This window comes from Pinus tabuliformis, chromosome J (assembly GCF_031772625.1).
Source record: "Pinus tabuliformis cultivar Carrire ecotype Pingquan chromosome J, CPIR1, whole genome shotgun sequence".
NCBI lineage: Eukaryota > Viridiplantae > Streptophyta > Pinopsida > Pinales > Pinaceae > Pinus > Pinus tabuliformis.
Genome location: NC_142295.1, coordinates 461790433 through 461808515, shown reverse-complemented (window position 1 = coordinate 461808515; position 18083 = coordinate 461790433). Strand labels below are relative to the sequence as shown.

The 18083-nt window shown below is 39.0% G+C and overlaps 1 pseudogene; it reads right to left on the bottom strand.

Moving 5' to 3' along the window:
* Window positions 1–3205: 3205 nt before the first annotated feature.
* On the bottom strand, window positions 3206–4276 carry LOC149227840 (phosphoenolpyruvate carboxylase kinase 1 pseudogene; annotated as a pseudogene).
* Window positions 4277–18083: the final 13807 nt, after the last annotated feature.

The following is an 18083-nucleotide window of genomic DNA, read 5'->3' as shown; positions in this document are numbered from 1 at the left end:
TGCTCTGTTTCCTTTGTTCCAGGATCTTTTGACAAGAACCTCTTAAAATCAAAATGACTCAGAAGACACCATTACACAGTCACAAAGCATTTCTATTAATTAAAAACAAACATTCTGTTACATATTTCTTCCTCTGTGCAAAGAGGGAATTACAAAAAAAAACTCTGCTACTCTCACAGATTTTCCACTGTTGTGGAAATTACATACACAGCTCTCTGTTCTTCAAAAAAAACTAAATCAAAACATTACATTGCCATTTCTTTATCGCACTGCTGTGCATATACAAAAATCACTCACCCTCGTGCGTAGCCACTCCACTCACAACATAAAAAAAACTACAATCCACACTTACACGACACACTGTTTTTATAAAACATATATCCAAAAAAAAACTCAACTACCACACGTAGTCTCTTTACTACATCATAAAAAAATATATATAAAAAGCATATATTAAAATATGCCCCATAACCATATTAAACACATGGGACGTATGCCCATCCCTACATTAAAACATATGCCCATGACAAAAATTTACGCCTCCACCTAATATCTACGACCAACCAATAAAACCATTAATTCTTCCTACGGCGGTCAACCCATAAACCTTTTACTCCAGGTAAAAATCGATTTGACGTGGGCCTGTGCACTTTCCGGAGATCGACGGTGAAGATTTCGTGCCCAGATCACTTGGCTGATCCAACGAGGTTCGCACACCAACCTCGGGCAAAACAAACGAACTTTACCGTCCGGGGAAAGTGGTTTTTGGGTGCTCGTACATGGGACGCGTGGCGGCCAGTGAATGTGTTCGGAGGGCTCCAAGGAAAAACAGCGTTTGCCAAAAGGCGGTGCGAACAAGATAGGTGGTTTTGTTTGGTGGTTTTCTGCGGCGTTGAAATTACACATTTAACATATAAAAATTCTTCCCACAGTCATTCGTTCCACACACCTCTTAGTCTTCGTCCTTTTTTTCTACCTTCGTCTAAATGGGGATCGTCAAATTATTTTTCCAGCGTCGTAACAAATTGTTAGTTTTCTTCACCATGCCCTAACGAATCGAATAGAAAGGAAGTTCAGTGAAGCGTTTCAGATAAGATTTGCTTAACCCAAACTTCCGAGCCATCGGACAACTGATTCCATGTGCCATTTCCAGAAGATTACCTGAGACTGCAACTACAGTTTGGTTAATGGAGAAATTTCCAATAGGCACAATTGTCTCTGGTTCGGAATCTTGTCTGGCAATGCCCTGCATACCCACTGGCATGAAGCTTCGCACCACTCACGCATGTCAGTACAATTAACTTGTATTCATTTAGTTCATTCGGAGGAGGGCCTCCCTGTTTTAATCGGTGATGCAGTTCAAACGTCCATCGAATCAAAGTTACATACAGAGAGAACTGAAGAGTACTAACCTCCCAATGGCATACAAAGAATATGCTTACGCACAAAACCTTCCAATCTGCCATTCTTTTCCCCTGAAAGCACAGGGTTTTATTTATTGAAATCACCAAGGATTCTCACCTGCTATCAGGAATCGAATCCGTTCACAGAAAAGATAAATTGTCTTTCTTAATGGAACGAAAATCTTTAAATTGCAATGTTTTCGTAAGAACTGAAAGCTCATCGCGAGAAAAGACTGGAAGTCAGAATGCCATGCTAGCTATTTTATTTAGTTATTTATGAAAGGTTTAATACCTATTACATTCTTTGAACCTCAGGTAAAAGGGAATGATAATGTAACTATCTCAGGTAAAAGGAAATGATAATGTCAACTATTTTATTTTAATTAAAGGTTTCAAATTAATTTTTTAAATGGTTAATGTTCCCATATTTTATGAATATTTTTAGAAATTAAATCTCTAACGTATACTTATTTATAGGTGTAAGTTTTCACATAAATAAAATAAAATTAGGAAACTTAATTTTAAAATAGAAATATGCATAATACTTATGGGACTACTTGTAAATGGGTTCCAAACAATCGTGGGATTATTTGTAAATCTATTCCAAACACTAAAATTCCAGAGATTAGAGTTGGTGATGGGACTTGTTTTCGTATTGCTTATATCCTCCTACACTAGGGATGTATGGGTGACACCTCCAAAAATTTGAACACAAATGAAACTACCTGCAAATCTATTCCAAACCCCAAAACTCCAGAGAACAAAACTATTAACATAATTCCTCAATAAAACAATTACCTAATTACAAAATTTAACATTCACATAAATTGCATTGTGACTACCATTGTGATGCATCAATCATATTTTTTTTATTTTTTTTAAATCTATATATTCATTCATAAGTTATATTTACATTTTTTCATATCAGAATATCCAAGATAACAGCAGTATAGTTATCAGTGCATGTAGTATATCCTTCGTACAGTAATGTCCCAATCCAGTCCGGTGTGCATACCTGTCTAAATATAGTAATATCATATTTGACAATATGTGGTTCTATATTGGGCCTGTTCATTGTTCTCAGTCATATTATATTGAGAAATGTAAAGACATCGTTTAGCTATACAACTAATGATCAAGGTATATATTTGAACATTGGTGACAAATATCCAGCACGATGTTGTGTCCAAGAGTCTCTTCGTATTAATTTGATGTAGACACTATTTAATTTAGGTCTCATCTTTCGGTTTTGTGTCATTTTCAAATTTTTTTTAGGCGAAAATTTTGCTTTTTTAGGATGAACAAAAAATTTCTGACTCATAAAATTGGAAATTTAACCACGAGTTCAAAAGAAGAAAAAAACACAAAATTTCTTTCTGTATTGTCGTTGACATATTTGCAATCTTAGTATATCAAGCACTATGCACCCGTGATTTCACCGATTATCCAGGGACCCGCTCCAACGGTATCCCATTTCCTCACCGCACATAGCAACAATTCCCATTTTTCAATCTCAACGGAACTCCACTTTCAATTGCACCAAGGGTTTCTATATCAGACGTTAAGTTCTACATACAAAAAACCCTTACAGATGATTTGGATCATTAACCCAATCCAAAAGACCAAATGGGTTCTTCAGCATCGTACTAATTTTAACAGCAACATGACCATGCCCGTTGTAAGGACTCAGGTGGAAAACACACCCATAGGGGATATGGCAAGCATCAAACCTCAGTCTCTCCAACAGGCTTTACAACGCGACATCTCATCGTTTAATGGAAACCATACAGTATTTCAGACTTCTACAGTCCGGTACTGCGCAGGGCATGAGTGGTGACCCATGGATGATCTGCAGCAAAACAAATATCTATCATCAATATTCCATGGATCTTACAGAACCCAACAGGCGCAAGCTGCAATATTCACTACTAATGGTAGAAAAGAGGGAATACCTAGCACTTGGTCTGCGCTGAGTCTCTTGGTGACGTCTCTGGATAGCATCCGGCGTATCAAGTCCTTGGCAGACTGAGATATTGACAGCCACTGATCAGTTGGGAAACGAAGGCGCCCATACAGGAGTGCCTCAAATATATCCTGTGGTGTTTCTCCCGGAAAAGGGGCAACTCCACTCAGCATTATGTACAGGATCACCCCTGCGCTCCACACATCAACTTTCTCACCGTAATCCTTCCCTCCCAACACCTCCGGTGCTACGTAATACGGAGTACCCACAATTCCTTGCATTGATCCTTGCCCTGCATTCATTAATGTGAGAATTTCAACCGTGGGGTTCATCGATCGATACCCAACAATTTCATGGACTTGTATGACAAGGAAAGGGGCAAAAACATAATAAACATACCTGGAGAGAAAAAGGAGGCCTGTCCAAAGTCTGCGAGCTTGATTTGATCGAGGAAATTTGAATTATCAACCGAGAGAATGTTGTCAGGCTTTATATCTCTGTGGGCGATTCCCATGGAGTGGCAGTAACTGATGGCCTCCATGAGCTTTTGCAGGATAGTGGCGGCCTCCTCTTCGGAAAATGGTACTGTATTATTCCTGCTAACGATTCGGTCGAATAGATCTCCCCCTGAGCACATCTCCATTACCAGATGCAGATGCTCATCATCCTCATAAACGTCATGAAGTGAAACTACAGTGGGGTGCCCTGAGAGATACTGCATGATCTTGATTTCGTTGTTGAGGCATTCTCTGTCCATGGAATCCTGCAGATCTGCTTTTGTTATGGTCTTGCAGGCGACCTGTTGACCACTTCGCTTGTTGAGGCATTTCCTGATCACCCCGAACCTGCCTCTGCCTATCATCTTCTCATGCAATTGCAATCGGTAGTTTTGAAGGAAAGCTTCCGTCATGTTGACTGGCGTTGTTTGTGTGTTCCTGGTTTGCTTGTGTACCAATACAACAAGATGGATGGATAGCTAGAGAGAGGCGGCTAAATCTGTCCGGGTTATTAAAAAAGCAACACGATGGGGAAGCGAGTTATGCGTTACAGGGTTTCAGGATTGTTTGCAAGAATATTCGTCTCATACCAGGCTGCAGGGCAGAGCAAATTGATGTAAGGCGGTAGATTCCAAATTTATTGGCGGAAGAGTTGGGATTTTGGGACGTGGTACTTGCTCGTGGGAGGAAATAGGGCAGTACATCGTGTATATATAGTATGTATATTATTATAAAATGTTTGGAAACAAAGGATGGAATATATTTTAATGCTAACAAACATATAGAGGGAGAGAGCGCATGAATGTATATATATGATTAAATTATTATAGAATGTTTAGTATTTATATTTGGAAATAAAACTAGTAGTTAGGAAAAAACTTAGAAAATATATTTGTAGGATAATTAAAAGGATAAGCAAAAAGTGGTTTTTTTAAAGCAATCTAAATATAGAAAAATTATATATTTGATTGAGTTGAAATTAGATAAAAATAATTTTATTTTAATGAAATTGTTATTAAATTACATTAAAAAAAACCATTAAAAATTAAAAATTAACTTTATTTCTTTACTTTTAACCACTGATATTTATAATTCTATTAAACCATAAATACTAAAAGCAGGTATGTACTCACCTTAGATTGAAATAGATACATTATCTCACAGTGAGCATACACTACCTCTGCGTATTAATGAGGAGGTAAACTAGTGAATATACTTTGCCTCTACTTTTAACACAAAAATACGTATTTACTTTTAGCACAAAGATACCTATTTTGAGCAGAGATACAATATTTTATCTCATTATCGCACGTGGTGGGAATTGTTCCTTAACGTATCCCAAGTCCAAACAAGACTTAGAAATGGCAAACCTGTACGAAATGGACTTGGAAAATAGGCCATCAGCGCCACTTTGGGCTTTTCTGCCGGTATCACGGTCCACCCATTACGTAACTGTGTACCTTAAAAAATTGTATGCCGGATTGGACGAAAAAGTCAAAAACGTATAACGTTTGGCGCTGGCAATTTACTGGAATTATTTAGTGTTTTGCAAAGTATTGTTTTCAGGGCAGCGCGACGGCGAGTTATGTGGATATAGCTTTTGAACTTATAATGTTGACCACACTAAAGACTCAGAGAGGCACGATAACACGGTCAAGGTTTTGAGCTATAACGTTGACCACTGTAACAATGGCATTACTTCAAAATTATGATTTTAATAAAATTATTTAAAATGAATTTTTCATATGTTAAAATATTTAATTCCCTTTACTTTAAAATTCCAAATTTTAAACGTGTTCATAATGATATATCATTACGTGAATTTTTGTTAAAAATATATTTTAAAGGATGCCACGCATTTTTCATGTATCCTTCCGTACGACCATACCTGTTTTGAGTAGGGATACAATATTTTATTACATTGTCACACATGGCGGGAATTGTGCCGTAAGATATCCCAGTTTCAAGACGTAGAAATGGCAGACATATGCGAAATGGACCTTAAACAGAGCGGTAGTCTAATGAGCGTAGTTTTTTATGGCCAGAAGAACATGAAATTCTGGTATGATTTTAATATAATTTAGTTAAATGTTTTTGTAAATCCAAGTTAAACATAAAACACTTTAGAAACCAGAGCTACTTTGGCCTTTTCTGTGGGTGCTACAAATCAACAATGGCATCAATGTCAAACCATAATACACGTTGGTGTTTGGAGTTTCAAAAGAAATTTGATAACCTTGTCATTTTATTTTTTAAGTAGATTTCTAAGTGTTAATTTTTTTGGTTGACAAGCAAATATTGTTGTATAATAATATTTCAAATTTATCTTATTTGTCATATGGAAATTCGATGACCTTGTCATTCTTTTTCATTAGGAAAAAAAACCGCATGTTTTGAAGTATATTAAAACAGTACATATATATGATGATACAAACAACATCATAGTTCTGATAGGATACCCATTATCTAGCTTATTAGAGAATTGAATTATATTATAAGAGTACATATATATGATGACACAAACAACATAGTAGTTCTGGTAAATTATCTAGCTGATCAGGAAATTAAATATATACTCCATACATCAGCATCTGCCATTTTCTAGATCAGCGAACTAAATATATACTCCTTACAACAACATCTGCCATTTTCTAGATATTTCTCTGATTCTCAAGATGAAACAGAGAATCAGAGAAAACAACAACACACATATTTTCTAGAACTTGTTCCATATATAGCAATCTATAGTGATCTATCATTTGTCTTTTTTATACAAGACCATTTACAAAACATCTACACAAAAGTAATACAAAAATTGTTTCAAAGTACTTATCTGTGCTCATGTATTGCTCCGCCGACAAGGACTGTAGAGCTCTATCATGGCATGTCAATGCTTCCTGCTTCTATCATTGTTGTCCCCATTTTTATCTAGATGTGCATACCTTCTTTTGTGGCCATTAGTCCATTTTTTGACATTTCATCTGCGTTCTTGTTGTAAGCTTTGTTGATGTGTTGTATGGAAGATTGCTGAAGAGTGTTCCATAGGCTTTGAATGCGGTTCAGCCAACCTTGTAGGGAGTTTTGTTGGATATTATTCTTCCCCAAAATGTGATCTACAATACATCTGGAATCTCCATAGATTTGTATTTGTGGGATATCCAAAAATTTGGTAATCCATAGTAGTCCCCACAAGGTTTGTTACTAATGTCATATTGCTTCTTTCTACATTCATTTTCATAATGACCATCCTTCTTACAATAATGACATTGGACTTGAGATTTATCATACCTCTGATCTTGTGCTTGAATTTGGCTTGGGCCTTGACTTGGATTTTGATTGCTGCCTCTTCCACTTGAGCTTGAAGGGATGCTTCTTCCACCTCTATGTGGGCTTCTTCCTCTTCCTATAGCATATGATCTTCCTATACCTTGACCAAATGAAACTTGTGTCTTGAAGGCATGCTCCAATGAGGAGTTGGTTGCTCTATTTAGTCTATGTTCATGATAAATCAGCGATGCATGAAGCTCATCCACTGAGAACTATGAGAGATCCTTTGTCTCTTCTATGGCCACAACAATGGCATCAAACCTTGCTGGAAAACTTCTCAACACTTTCTCAACTATTCTTCTTTCTCCAAGTGTCTCACCATGAGACCTGATTTGAGTAACCAACGCAATTACATGTGTAAAATACGAGTCTACATTCTCAAACTCTTTCATACAAAGTGTTTCAAAGTCTCTTCTCAACATTTGCAGCTTTGTTGTCTTGACTTTTTCCATTCCTTGGTAGGTTGTCGGAGGGTGTCCCATGCTTGCTTGGAATTCATTGTTGCTGCAACCCTTGGGAAAACACTTTCTTGAACTGCTTGAAAAATGTAGAAGAGGGCTTTTGTATCCTTCTTCTTGTTATCCATCAACAAATATTTTTTTGCCTGAGACAGGGCATTATATGTTGTTGCATCTGCTGGTTCTTGAAAACCATTCTCCACCAAATCCCAAATGTCTTGAGAAGAAAACAGGGCCTTCATTGTAATAGCCCAATACTCATAATTTTTTCCATTAAATTGAGGTATCTGAGGATTAGTCAAGCTTGTGCTTGATGTTTGCCATTTATAAGTGAAAAAAAAATTTCTACCTCCTGGTAAATATGCTTAAAAAACAATTTTCCCTCAAAACAATTTTAACTGCTAGTAAAAACACTTGTTTTTTCACTAAGAGAATTTAACCTGCTCTGATACCATGTTAGAAAGAGGGATTTACGCGGAGGCAGAGGAGAGGAGTCTTGCTAAGAATTTAGTTGCGGCTCTGATACCATGTTAGAAAGAGGGATTTACGCGGAGGCAGAGGAGAGGAGTCTTGCTAAGAATTTAGTTGCGGCAAGGATTTCATGCAACTAAAGAAAGGCTTAATAAAACGCAGAATTCACTGACGAAAAAACAAAGTGAAGTTTGGAGCAACACAATAAAACTTAGGATTAAATTCTAATTCATGAAAATACATTCATATGAGACTGCATCTCATTCACCAGGTAAAAACAAAGGTTTATGGCGATTTACACTTCACCAGGGATCGCGAAGTAACACACAGTAAAACACAGTAACTGTTGTTTTCACGCGCCCACCAAAAACCTGCTCCACGATTTTATCCTCACTACCTCACAGACTCTCGGTGTCTCTCTTTCTCATATAAAATTACTTTTACATCGATATTTATCTCAACATACAAGTTTAACATGTAATACATGACAGAGAAAATAATTAATACTTAGGTGTTGTGGAGTGTGGGCAATAATCGCACAGGTGTTGTGGAGTGTGGGCAATAGTCGCGCGGTAAATGATTGCCCATATTTATTTACCAAACTTCATTAAATGCCTTAAATTCTTAGATGTGTTACGGAATGGTCTGCGCACTGCTTTTGTTCTGACTTCAGTCCTTCCATCTTCAAACAAAAGACGCAACCTGCAAAAATACTTCTGACAAGTATGGTTGCTGTCAGGGTGTTTAACGCGGTGGTTGAGATTAATATTTCCAACATTGGAATGGCAATGGATCTTTTTCGTCATCGCCAGGACTTTTGTATGACAATCTTGAATCAGCGAACAACCTCTTTGTGACAAAGACTCATGCATGCCTTGTTCGACCTCTCCCAGATATTGCGGGTTACCATTGGTTCTCAGTGTGTGTGCAGGCAGGAGACAACGAGCTCGAGAGGGGTCAGAGGATCAAGTGGAGTTGCTTGTTTGGTTTGTGACTCACTCCAAAACATGGTATTTGTGGTAGTTGAAGACGAGTTTGCCAGGTTTATGTGGATTGAGATTAGCGTTAGAGTCTCTCTTCCAAAGGCCATCTACATTGTATTCTGTTACTTCCCCCTAGCCCCTTCACCATTTTCCATCCATAATGGATCAAATGGGGACCCCTTTATAGACTTGTACACTGGCATCACCTAATACTCTATTTTTGGGGAAGTCATCCTCCTAGGTGACTTCAATGCTCGTACTAGATATCTCCAGATCCCTCTCCACGATCGATCAGAGGATTTGTTTTGTACATAAGGGATAGATCCAGATTCAGTTGGGCTTCACCAAATGTCAAATAATGCTTTGGGACCCACAACAGTGTATGATAAGCATGTATTGTAGTTGGTGGAATCACAAGAGTTGTTAATTCTAAATGGTCTTCCCTATTTCCCAAACTCTCGCTTTTTCATGTGTTGGCCATATGGCGGGGGTGCGAGTGTAGTTGATTATGTCCTCGCTAGCTAGAACTTGCTCCCTTCTTTTCGCCATCTCTCGGTCTCCCCCATCCCCCTCGTTGATCATGCACTTATTTTCTTCTCTCTCCGGTTTGACCCTCCCCTTCCACCCCATCCTTCCCCTCGAGGCCCACTGCAAACCACCTTTCAATTTAATGAAGGTGACCCTGACATCTTCTCCTCTATCCTACGGAGGATGCTCCCATCAGAGACCCAGTTCGCCTAGCTTGATTCTGCTTCCACTAAATACACCCGTCTTTCATCTGCCATTTTGGAGGCAACACTCAAATCCTTCCCTCACTCCACTCATTCCACTTCCACCTCCCGAAAAGTTGGATCTTGCCCCATGAACAAATGGTACGATGACGAATGCAAGACTCTACATCAAGAACTTCGATATGTTTTCACCAACTGTCAACCCTTCTACCCTAACCTCAAAGCTTCTCACTGTCATCTACTTCATCGCAAGAAATGACCCTTTGTCTCTCATAGAAGATGGGAACTTTCTACTCTCCTTTCCCACTCCCCTAAACAATTGTGGCATACCATCCTTCCCCGATGCTCCTCTCTTCCATTTGACCTCGACCCTACATCCATGTTCACTGACACTTACAACCTTTATGATATTCTGGGGTAGGGCTAAATTCATGTTAGCTCCCCACCCCCTTCCTGTTACCTATTCTCAGACAAAGACATTAGAGAGGCTATTTGGGTGATGAGCAGCAGCAAAGCAGCTGATGAGGAAGGCTACCAAGCAGAGTTCTTTAAACATGGTTTTCGTGCTTTGGTTAGTTATTTGGTTGATCTCTTCAACCATGTAGTCCGTGAAGGTTTTCCACTGGCATGGTCACACCACATCATCCATCTGATCCACAAATCAAGCCCCAACTCAAATCCCAATAACTACAGAATGATCATGGTGGGCCACACGTTCTCGAAGTTGTATGCTACTGTTCTACATAGGAAGCTCTCCAGTGACCTTGAGTAGAGACAAATCAGAGCTAGGGGACAGGCATGTTTTCGACCATCTCATTAGACCATTGACCACATCTTCACCCTCTGTGCCATGATTGAGGAGGCACGACATTTCTCTTCGAAAGTCTACATTTGTTTCGTAGATTTTTGGAAAGCTTTTGACTCTGTTCCGAGGGAAGCCTTACTCTAGAGACTCAGAGATATTGGCATCTTGACGACCCTATTGACAGCTATTACTCGCCTATATGAGTTTGTCCTTGGTTGTCTTCACATGGCTCATGGGATGTCTGATTTCATCCGAAGCACTATTAGTGTTAAACAAGGTTTTCCATTGTCCCCTACCCTATTTGGGATCTATATTGATGAGTTGGAGGCTTTTCTACATGAGAATATCTAGGAAATTGATGGTTGCCTTCTTCACCAGGTCATGATATCTATTCTACTCTTTGCTGACAGTGTGGTCCTCCTCTCCTCATCTCCAGAAGGATTACAAAGGCAACTGGATGCCTTAGCTCTGTTTTGCGATCTTCAACAGTTGACAGTCAACCTGGGTAAAATCAAGGTTATGATCTTCAATGGAGTGAAGAAAACTTCTGACCTTCACTTCCTATTCAGAGGGGAGGAAGTTGAGATCACTAGAACGTATACGTACTTGGGGGTGCAATTCTCAGGCCCCCGCTTCAATTTGCGACCAGCGCTTCAGCCTCGGATCAACAAAGGATATGGATCTTTAAACCTTCTCGAGAGACAATGCTTTCGACATCACTTCCAGGACATATGTCCCAGATGAGCCTCATGGACACCTTGATCCATCCCACTATTCTATATGGCTCAGAGATTTGGGGACTGTCTTTACTTGAGTCAGATTGGGCTTGCAGATTTTGGAGCTCAGCCCTTTTGGCTAGAGACAATCTTCAGTTTGGTCTCATTCTTGCATCGTGTCCGGGGATTTGCAGACTCGATAAAGAGTAGGGACCATTGCCTTTACTCGGTATATTTCTGTTCTAAGACTATTTCTCATTCTACTCCCTCAGGCTCGGCTAGTTCTTGGTTTACAGGAGTTTCAGATCTCTTAGATTCAGTGGGCATTCTATTGGATCATCTCCCTCCTTTCCAATATTCCTTGGATGCTCCTGGTCACCTTCTACCTATTAGACAAGAGTTAAACAAGATCATCGGGGAGGACATCTACAGGTAGTTCATCCAGGTCACTTGGGTCAATCCACTGGGAGGGTTGCACCCAAAGATGGCCTTCTATGCTGAGCACTTCTTGGAGTTGAAAGGCGGGCTCATTATTCGACCCCAGTGTACGTTTCACCATTGGATGCATGCTTTTCACATTCTTTTAGGCCAGTTCAAAGTAGGTTCTCATCGACTTCAAGTAGAGATGGATCACCATATTGATAGACCAGACAGAATCTGCCAGGTATGTCATTTACATGAAGTAGAGACCGAGGTGCACTTCATTTTTGGATGCCCTACCTACTACGAGATCAGAGGAAGGTTCCATTGCTTGTTCATAGTCTCTCAGACCCTCACAGACTTTTTCAGATATCCCAATCAGAGATGTCTGGCCCTATATATGTAAGAGGCTCTCAGGTTCCGAGCGCGTATTCTTCAGCCTCCCATCAGACTTGACCCCACAAAGAGGATCACGACATTTTTTAGGGTACTACCTTCAGACAGGGGCACAAAGAGAATGATTGATACCGTTTCATATCCAAATTCTAGACTAGTGAGGATTTGTGGGACCTCACCCCACCACATGAGACCTCAACAATGAAACCATCTCAGATCCATCCCTGGGAGACTGACTAGGTCCTCTAGACGTTAACAGTGCACAGACTCCCCCAAACAACGAGTTAGTGGACAATCCACACCTCCCACTGCCCATCAGGCCAAAAAACTTTGTGGAATTTTTGTCAGTGTTCTTCAGCTAACCTCGGATGTTAGGAGAGACGGGTCTGATCCTCAGACCCATTAGCCCCTAGATCTTCTCCGCCATGGCATTCCATACATTGCATATTTTATGTTCCTGCATTGTACCTTTTATATTCACGCATTGTATTTTTTTATAGGAGACCGTTTGGTTCTCCCACACTTTATGGACATCATTGTACTCAATAGTCCCTTTGACCTATTTTGTGGTCACTAGTTGGACATAAATATAATTATCTTATCTTATCTTATCTAGTTCATAAAAGCTTCATCGCAGATTACTGGAAGATTCTTTTCCTTTTTTTCCTAAGTTGTTTACTGTTTGATTCATCGATGATAATATTATCCTATCATTTCACAGGTTCGTGTTGTCATAATCTTGGGCCTAAAGCTTGGAGGATACAAACAACCATCTAAAGGCTTCTTAGTGTTGTTGGTAACAACCATCTGTTTATTTATGGTTGCATTTGGGTGGTCATGGGGTCCCCTTGGATAGACCCTGTCAAGTGAAATTTTCCCACTAGAAACATGCTCCCCTACATAGGCCATAAGTGTCTCTGTGAGCCTTTTTTTCATATTAGCCACTGGACATGCCTTTATATATCTTTTATGTACTTTTGAGTACATGATTTTCCTATTCTTTGCAAGCTGGATCTTTATCATGAAGTACTTCTTCTTGCCAGAAACTAAGGGTGTACCTATTAAAGAAATTATTCTTTAATGGAGAAAGCATTGGTTTTGGAAGAAAATGGTTCCATGCATTAATGAGGGGGTGAAGTAAATAGATTTCCTTATGCATTTCATGTGTCATTTCCAAAAGATTGCCTGAAAGGACCACTACAATTCGCTTAGTGGCGTAATTTGTGCTAGAAAAAAATTCGTGGGGGCAAAGGAGAGGAGTCTGCTTAGAATTCAGTTGCGGCAAGGTAAATCTTATGTTTCCGCAAGGATATCGCAACTACATAGAGGCTTAAATAATACACAGGAAATAACTCACGGCAAAATAGAGTAGAAACAAAAAAGGTTGCGGTAAATCTACTCATGAAGGTTTAAGACCACATCGCAACATAACATACTTTGTATTATATTTCAAAACATAGGAAAATACATTCGCGTGATAAATGGAGGCTATAGCTCCAAGTGAAAACACAAAAGACTTACTGCGATTTACGCATCATTAGGGTGGCAGAGTAAATGTCTGTAAAACTCTGTAAAATTGGTTTCACGTGCCCACCAATATTTCCTCCACGATTTTCTTCTTACTACCTCATAGACTTTCACCCTCTCTCGTTCTCTAACTTGCCCAACAATGCAAATGACTTTTACATTCATATTTATCTCAACATACAAATTTTACATTAATACATGACAAAGAAAATATTTAATACAAAGCATGGACGATTTTACATAATAAATGGTTTCTGAACTTGCAAGTGTTGTGGAGTGTGGGCAACAGTCGCGGAGTAAATGTTTGCCCATACCTATTTACCAAAATTCATTAAGTACCTTAACTTATGTGATGTGTTGCGGAATGGTCAGCGTTGTACTTCTACTCTGACTTCAATCATTTTGCCTGCAAACAAAATCACAACCCTGCAGTAGTTGACTGGGCAAGCATGGTGTTTGTCAGTGTTTTTAAGACGATGGTTGGGATTATTATTTCCAACACTCCCCCTTAATCACGACTGCTGCCATTGACAATTCCCAAACAGTCTCTGAGATAAAAAAAAAAAACTTTCACGAGCCAACGTATTTGTGAAAATATCAGCTAATTGTTCCTGTGATCTGCAGTGCTGCAACATAATTTCATCATTGTTAATCAACTCTCTGATAAAATGATATTTAGCATCAATATGTTTGGTCCTCTTGTGAAAAATAGAATTCTTTGATAATGCAATCGCTGATGTGTTGTTGCAGAAAATAGTTGTCGTTCCACCTTGGTCATGATGAAGATCCCTCAACATCCTTCTCATCCAAACTTCTTGACACGTTGTTGTTGCGGCGACATATTCAGCTTCTGTTGTTAACAATGAAACTATCGGCTACTTCTTGGAAGCCCATGAAATGGCTCTAAAACCCAAATGAAAAACATATCTTGGCGTGCTCTTTCTGTCATCGACACTTCTTGCCCAATCACTGTCAATGTAACCAACCAGTCTGAAATCATCTGTTTTGTTGTACAAAACACCATACTGTTTTGTCCCATTGACATACCTTAGAATCATTTTTGTTGCTTGCCATTATGTTTCCTTGGGTGTCTCCATGAACCTCGACACCAAACTCACTACATACATTATATCCGCCCTAGTGGCGGTCAAATACATCAAGCTGCCTATCATGCTTTTGTATAATGTCGATGTGACATTGCTGCTACAATTTTCTTTGCTCAACTTCAACCCCATGAAAGTTGGAGTTGGTGCGGGCTTGTTGTTTTCAATATTAAACCTCTCCAAAATGTCTGCTACATACTTTGCTTGAGAGATAAAAATTCCATTTTCTATTTGCTTTACTTCTATTCCCAAAAAATACCTTAACAAACCCAAGTCAGTCATTTCAAATTCACTCTTCATGACTTCTTTGAAATTAGTGACGAGGAAATCATCACTGCCTGTAAAAATCAAATCATCTACATATAAGATGAAAATAAGAATCTTACCATCGCTCTCTTTGATGTAGAGAGTAGGCTCACCGTCACATTTGTCGAAACCATTGTCCAACAAGTAAGCATCTATCCTGATGTACCATGCACGCAATGCTTGCTTCAGCCCATAAAGAGCTTTCCTCAACCAATACACTTTGTCTTCTTTTCCTTTTACCTCATAACCAGGTGGTTGCGCAACATATACTTCCTCTTTTAGCACTCCATTCAAAAATGTTAATTTTACATCCATTTGATACACTTTACATTTATGTTGCGCGACAATCACCACAATTGTACGCACTGTCTCCATCCTTGTGACTGGCGCGAACGTCTCTGCATAATCTCTTCCATTGTGTTTCTTGTATCCTTTGACAACTAGCCTTGCTTTGTGCCTTTCAATCTTTCCGTTGACATTTCTCTTGGTCTTATAAACCCACTTTACTCCCATGACTTCGTTTCCTTGCGGAAGGTTCACTAAAACCCATGTGTCATTCTTTTCTATTGCTTCTATTTCTTCCTCCATTGCCGCAACCCATTTTTCTTCTTTGATTGCATCTTCAAAATGGATTGGGTCATCTACACGACAAAATAATGCAAATAAGGAATTAAGACCAGCACTGCTATCAACTGCATCTTGCTCATAAATTTCATTTAAATTTCTGAATTTTGGTCTTCTTGTGCTTGTTGAAGATGGGCTTGACATGTCACTTGGTGGTGCGCATTGCAGCGTGTTTGGAGAAGCACTTGCTTGACTGCGCGACGTTGTCCTATTATTTTTTGATGGTGTTGTTTGCTTCTTACTTTGTTGCGCTTGAATAGGAGTAGAGGGAGTCACTGTTGAGGAATTGCTTGCTGGTGTCAATTCCTCTTTATCCTCATGTGGTATACATGCTTTGACATTGACTTTCTTCTCTAAACTTCCATCCCATGCTTCCTCTTATATGAACTGCACATCTCTGCTAATTGTGACCTTCTTGGTTAATGGATTTTAGAGTTTGTATGCCTTGGATTCATCACTATATCCAACATATATACATTTCTCCCCCTTGTTATCCAGCTTCTTCCTCAACTCATCCGGGATGTGCATACGCCACACATCCAAATACTCTCATGTGAGTGACACTATGCTTTCTTCCACTCCATGCCTCTTTAGGAACTATGTTTTGGATGCTTTTGGTTGGACATCTATTCAAGATATATGCTACACAAGCGACAGCTTCAACCCAATAATAATTTGGAAAATGATTTTCCTTCAACATACTCCTTGACATTTCCATAATGGTCCTATTCTTCCTTTCCGCTACACCATTTTGCTGAGGTGTATACCTTGTTGCAAATTTCTTGTGAATTCCATGCTCCCTACAAAAACAAAGGAAATCATTTGAGATGTATTCGCCACCTCTGTCAATCCTAAGGACTTTGATGTAGTGTCCACTTTTCTTCTCAACAAGAGCTTTGTATTGGCGAAAGCACTCAAACATTTCACTTTTATGTTTTAGGAGATAGACCCATGTCTTCCTTATGTAGTCATCTAAGAAGGTCAATAAATAGTGGCTGCCACCAATTGATGGTGTCTGCATTGGTCCACATAAATCTGAGTGGACAATCTCCAAAGGTGCCTTTGCCCTTACTGACTTTCCTGCTCGAAATGTCTCTCTATAGGCTGTCCGTTTTTTCTATGAGTGGAAATCCCTTCACCATGCCTTTCCTATGCATCAAATTCAAACCTCCAAAGTTTAGATGTCCAAATATCAAATGCCATAACCAATTTTCATCTTTAACCTCTACTTGATAGTTTACTTGTGTGACAACTGCATCTTTTCTTCCATCCTCTTATGCGTTCATTGATAGTTGTGCTTGTGCATCTTCTTCTTTCAAATCTGATCTTATCTTTAGGGGAAACATTCTATTGTTTGCCATATGAACCTTTACAATCAATTCTCTGCTTGGAGGCCTATCCAAAAGTGTGTACACATCATTTTTGAAAAATACATTATAGCCCTTTTGCATGAGTTGCCTAATGGTTATGAGGTTATGCTTTAAACCAAAGACAAATTAAACATCTAAGACGTACTTTGTCTCCCCTTTCTTTATTAGAGTATTAACTCTTCCTTTTCCCATGATAGAGACTTTGCTATGAGTCCCTAATGTCACTTCATATTTCACACTTTCATCTAGATTGGAAAACATTTCTATGTTCCCTGACATGTGGTTGCTACACCCTAAATCTAGATACCATATATCACTTTGTTTTTCTTGTGTTATATTACAAGCTAAAAGAACACGCTATCATGGTTCTGATTTTCTTTTGTGAAATTTGCACTTGGTTTGTTACTAATGTCATATTGCTTCTTTCTAAATTCATTTGTATAATGACCATACTTCTTACAGTAATAACATTGGACTTGAGATTTATCATATCTCTGTCCTTGTGCTTGATTTTGGCTTGGGCTTTGACTTGGAATTTGATCGCTACCCCTTCCACTTGAGCTTGAAGAGCTGCTTCTTCCACCCCTATGTGGGCTTCTTCCTCTTCCTATAACATATGATCTTCCTCTGCCTCTACCTTGACCAAATGAAACTTGTGTCTTGAAGGCATGTTCCAATGAAGAGCTTGTTTTTCTATTCATTCTATGTTCATGAGAAATCAATGATGCATGAAGCTCATCCACTGATAACTGTGAGAGATCCTTTGTCTCTTCTATGGCCACAACAATGGCATCAAACCTTGCTGGCAAACTTCTCAAAACTTTTTCAACTATTCTCCTTTCTTCAAGTGAATCACCATGAGACCTGATTTGAGTAACCAACCCAATTACATGTGTAAAAAATGAATCCACATTATCAGACTCTTTCATACAAAGTTTTTCGAAGTCTCTTCTTAACATTTGCAGCTTTGATGTCTTGACTTT